Source organism: Pangasianodon hypophthalmus, chromosome 15, assembly GCF_027358585.1.
Source record: "Pangasianodon hypophthalmus isolate fPanHyp1 chromosome 15, fPanHyp1.pri, whole genome shotgun sequence".
Lineage (NCBI taxonomy): Eukaryota > Metazoa > Chordata > Actinopteri > Siluriformes > Pangasiidae > Pangasianodon > Pangasianodon hypophthalmus.
In genome coordinates, this window is record NC_069724.1 from 80832 (window position 1) to 86976 (window position 6145).

Genomic DNA, 6145 nt, shown 5'->3' on the forward strand with positions numbered 1-6145 from the left:
ACAGTGAAATTCTTTTCGTCGTACATTACAGCTTGTCAGGAAGTTGGGGTCAGAGCGCAGGGCCAGCCGTGATACAGCCCCTGGGAGCAGAGAGGGTTAAGGACCTTGCTCAAAGTGCTTGGCAGTTTGGTGGTGCTGGGAATTGAACCCCAACCATCCTTATGTTGCTTTTGTGTGTGTGTTTTAGTATAACGTGTATGATGAGCAGGAGTGTCTTTGAGTACCCTCCATGTCTACTTCTGTCACCTCTCTGAACATGTGTTAATGTAATAATATTAATTTACATGTCAGTGCTAATGTATATTGAATGTACTAATTTAATCATCTAATTTAATGTAATCATTCTTTCATTCATTCCTTTTCTGTTTTTCTTGGTGGTCACATTGTTAACACTGCAATTGCTGTGGTGGCTTTGGGGCTGTGGTTGCTGTGAGCAGTTTGGCACTCAGGTCTCCGTCAGTGGACAGTGGATAGATTTAACAAACCAGACTTCATGTGAGAACTGAATTGAATTTCCTGGTTGCACAATTGCACTATTTGTCCATGTAGTACACAGTTATAGAAGGGAATGATTTATAATCGCACTATCCGTGTCACCCATGAGGATGGGTTCCCTTTTGAGTCTGGTTCCTCTCAAGGTTTCTTCCTCATATCATCTCAGGGAGTTTTTCCTCACCACCGTCACCTCTGACTCGCTCATTAGGGATAGATTCACATATTTACGATTTATTTTGATTTAATTTAATTTGAATGTATTTGTTTCTGTAAAGCTGCTTTGTGACAATGTCCATTGTTATAAGCTCTACACAAATAAAATTGAATTAACAGCATAAAAGGTGGCTCCAGACTTCTCTATCCCCAGCACTGGACTTATTACTGCTCCTCGCTCGAGCCTATACCACACAAGAAAAAAGCAATTAAGTTGAAGGTCAGAATCTGTGTGACGGCTATTAAAAGGAAATACTATACATGATCATGTTTTTTCTGCTACTGCTTGTTAGAGGGGTTAAGAGGGCTACCATTAATATCACTTATTATGTAGAACTGGCTCTGCTGATTAGATTATAACTATTTAACTGTCATTAATTAATCGTCAGTAAGCACTTTATCATGGCTACCAGGAACACTGGGTGTGAGGTGGGAATTTTAAAATGCACACTTTTCCCACATCTACTGATGGATATGCTTTTACAGACTACAACAATTTACAGCTGTTATGTGATGTGAGACGCTTTCACCTTCTGTAACACACTGCCCTCTACTGAAAATTTGGGAAACACTAATCAAAACTTTCACATCTAATCTTTAGAAGACAAAGCTTAAATAAGAAATTATTACAATTACACTATGCTGTTTAATTGATCAAAATCATGTATAGAGTATTTCCCTTTAATAGAAATTACTACTTGTGCACATTTTATTTCTTTTAAACACACTGTGACATTGTAGTAATGGTCAGAACACAACAGTATACACAATCAATAGTCAGAACTGATCTGGCATCTATTCATCCAGCGTTGAAAAAATCTGATGCACTGCTTGACAAAGATCAGATGTGGAGCTTTCTGCTCAGCCTCTGTGAGGACCTCTGTTCTGTGTCTTGGACATTTTAATCCAACCTTCCATGATGAGGACAATGCAGAAAAACAAAATATATGATTATAGAACTTAGCATAGCTTTATCAGTTCCTTGGTATTTTTATTATAAATAGATCTTTAGGATAAAGGATAGGAAAAAGGTTAAAACTGGACTCACCGTTTCTGTCCCTGACTGCTGCAGCAGTGCTTTAATATTGTACTGCAGCATTCTGAAGATCGTATGCAGCTCAAGTGCCACGTCTCCATCAGTAATCTTTGCCAAAACAAGTGTTTTCAAAAGTTCTTGGGCGATTAATTCTTTACAGATGCAAAACTGTGGAAGGACAAAAAGTATCGGGTTATAAACATTATCTTATTCCCACAGTCTTTTTACTGATTCAGTTCTACAGTCAGGTTTGTATTAATGAGCATTTATTTTGCGTACAATGAGTCAAGGCATCCCATGATGTATTTGCTGTAGTCCCTTGTAGTTCTGTGTTGTTCTGCGTTTGTCTTATGTAGCACCTTGCTCCTGTAAGAACGTTGTTTCGTTTCACTATGTACTAACTGGCTGTATATGGTTGAAATGACAAAAAACTCCACTTGACTTGACTTGTATTTGTTGTGGCTAGAGTAGACTGTTTGCAGAGTCCTTATAAAACACTTATGAGATATACACTGAGCTGTCACTTTATTAGGAACACCTGTACATTTGTGCAATCAGCCAATCATGTGGCAGCAGGGCGATGCATAAAATCATGTTAGATACAGGTTAAGAGTTTCAGTTAATGTTCAGGTTAAATATCAGAATAGGGGGAAAAAATTCTCAGGGACTTTGACCGTGGCATGGTTGCTGGTGTCAGACAGACATAAAGACATAAATTTACTTTAATTAAATGTTACATTTCTCTCATATTTTCAATGTGAGAATACGTTCATTAACCACAAAGTCATTTTACAGACAATCTTCTTTACCAAGGGTGCTAATAATTCTGGAACTGACTGTAGAATAATGTATATAATTAATATCAGGCCAGCAATTCTCTAAAACTTACATAGATGCTCCCCATCTGCATATTTGTCAGGAATATTCGACTTGTGTCCTTTAAATAAGAGACAAAAGCTTAACCATGCAGTTTCATTACAAATCTCTGTAATTTAGAGAAATATCTTTAAGATCTAAATCAGATAAAACACATACAAAGGTGAAGAGACTGGAGTAGTGAGTGAGGTCTTCGAGATGGCTGAGGATCTCTCGGATGGTGTCGTCTCCTGTAGTCGTGCCCTGCAGCGCTGCACAACAGAGCAAACACATTTACACAGTTAGATCATTAGCAGTGAACGCGCTGAGCTTGTGAGACTCTTTATCGAGTAGCCTAGGAAAGTAAATATATTAAACTTAATTCTGGTAGAATTCCATTTTGGATTTTTGGTAAATGAGGTTTGTGGGATGAAATGAAACTCGACTCACGTCTGTCCTGAGTTGGATCACTGTAATTATTCATAGCATCATAAGAATGACTTAGCTAAGTGGCTGATATTAAAAAGCCTACTTTTATAGCGTGTTGCAAAAGTATTCACGCCTTTGACTTTCCCACATTCTGTAGTGTTACAACCTGGAACTTAACTGGGATTATGGCATGATTCTACACAAAATCCCCTATAATACTGAAATGTTTATGGGGGATCAATATAGTTTAAATGCATAAGAATTTCAGAAGAGCACAGAGTGACCACTCTCCGCTGAACATCGGCAGCTCCTCCGTGGAGATCGTCAAGAGCACCAAGTTTCTTGGTGTTCACCTGGTGGAGAACCTCACCTGGTCGCTCAACACCAGTTCCATAACAAAGAAAGCCCAGCAGCGCCTGTACTTTCTGCAAAGGCTGAGGAAAGCAGATCTCCCACCCCCCATCCTCACCATGTTCTACAGAGGGACTATCGAGAGCATCCTGTGCAGCTGCATCACTGCCTGGTTTGGGAATTGCACCGTTTCGGATCGCAAGACCCTTCAGCGGATAGTGAGGACAGCTGAGAAGATCATCGGGGTCTCTCTTCCCTCCATCACAGATATTTACACCTCACGCTGCATCCGCAAAGCCACCAGCATTGTGGACCCTCACACACACCCCTCACACACACCTCACACACCCCTCTCACACACCCCTCACACACACCCCTCACACACACCCCTCACACACACCCCTCTCACACACCCCTCTCACACACCCCTCTCACACACCCCTCTCACACACCCCTCTCACACACCCCTCTCACACACACCCCTCTCTCACACACCCCTCTCTCACACACCCCTCTCTCACACACCCCTCTCACACACACCCCTCTCACACACACCCCTCACACACACACACCCCTCACACACACACACCCCTCACACACACACACCCCTCACACACACTCTTCACCCTCCTGCCGCCTGGTAAACGGTACCGAAGCATTCGGGCCTCACGACCAGACTGTGCAATAGTTTCTTCCCCCAAACTATCAGACTCCTCAATACTCAGAAACTGGCCTGAAGGAACACACACACATACATATACACACAACTGAGCATCCTCCATCCTCTCTGCAATTTTCTTGCAAGTTTTTGCACATGTTTATGCTGCTACATTACTCATTATATTATACTGTTCATAGGCTGCTACTCTTCTGTTTACACTATTTCAACTACTTATATTGTACTCTTTGCACTATTTGTCACTAGGTTCACTTTTAAACAGAACTGTGTGCTGGTCGGCGCTGTAGTCCTTGTGCTGTCTGTTTGCACTTGTGCACTTTATTGTATAATTTTTGTAGTCTCTTGTAGTACTGTGTTGTTCTGTGTTGTCTTATGTAGCACCTTGGTCCTGGAGGAACGTTGTTTTGTTTCACTATGTACTTGTATATGGCTGAAATGACAATAAACTCCACTTGAACTTGAATTTGAACTTGAATTCCCCAACACTCAACTACTAAAAACTCATAGTGTATCATGTTATAGATTATAGTGTATTTTCAGTCACTTTAAGTCACTGCTAACAAACAATTCAATGAACAAAAAAATTTACTAAAACTGACTAAAAAATTACACAGTATTATTTTTCCCTCCTACCTGAGACAAAACCAATTAAAATGCAGCACATTTTGTTTTGTTTTGTTTTGTTTTTTGTAGCTTGTGGCCTTGAACTTTATCCTAAACTAATAAAAACACATTTTTAAATGAATGTATATCACACATCTGCCAACAGTTTTCTGATTTCGCCCTTGACTCCTTACCTGTCACTGAGTCACTCCTGCCTGCTGATCCAGTAGTTTTTTTTACTAATGTGTAGTGAATTAATGACTCAACAAAGCACTGAGATCTCTTAGATAAGACAGAGAGGTGTAGTCTTACAGTTTACCACACAGAAATACACTTACACAGAAGACAGCATATACATCCTGAAGCTTTTCAGAAACTGTGTAAAGCGGTAATTTTCACTGCGCATAAAGTTTCCGGAGAAGCTTCTGAAGACACACTATGGGAAACCGGCTGAGGTGAGAAATCTGTAAATCTTTAAGCTTCCTTCTTACGCTGTTATCATGCTGAGTTTGAGTCACAGTTATTACTTCACAGTGAATTGTGTTGATTATTATTAGTATCAGCATTTTTTTTTTAACCACAATTTTTCTGGCGCATGAGATGGCAAACATCAACCACTGGGCAAAACCCAGATTAAGACATCTGTAGATACACTGCACAATGCACAGACAGTTCACTTTTCTAAACACAGAAAAGACCAAAATCCACAAATAAAGTGATGGTGTATAGTACAAACCACACTTCCTTCTAAAATGGGTTTATGTGATGTAGTTAAATGAAGCTGCACTCTCTTCTTCACCGAATAAACACCACAGAAAAACACACACAGTGCTGAAGTGGCTTTATGTAGTTTTAACTGTGGTTCAGCTGATAATGTGAAAAACAGATCCCTGTGTTTTATTCTCAATGAAGAGCAACAGTCAGTGCTGTTTAAACTATTAAATGGTTTATCTAATATTATTCAGCTTTACACAATATTTATAAATGCTCTTATTTTAAGCATATGTTTTGTATATGTTCTGTCAGTAAAAAGATTAAAGAACAAAAAGCTCCAAGGCAATAATAAATAGACAAAATATTACTGCACACATTTAATTAATGAGCCTAGCATGAATCTCTGGACTGTGTAAAGGAGTTTATACTGAGACAGTCTGTGGATTTTATTTTACAGTTAAAGTCTCTGAAAAATGTTTTACAACCTTTTTAAACATTTTACATTTAAAAACTCACACTTTGGAAATGGTTTAAACTCTGCAGTGTGTAGTAATGTTTGTACTTTCAGTGGTTTATGTTTATTATTATTAATTATTAACTTACTCCAGTAAATACTGACTGCATTCACAACTTTACTTACAGACCAGAAACAGCACCTGGAGCACACAGGCGCAGAGGTTCAGTATTTTGGAAAGGTTTCGTGTGCAGCGTTATTATCACTGCTGCTCTCACTCACCGCTCCCCAGCCATTCACACTGCTCGCGGTTACC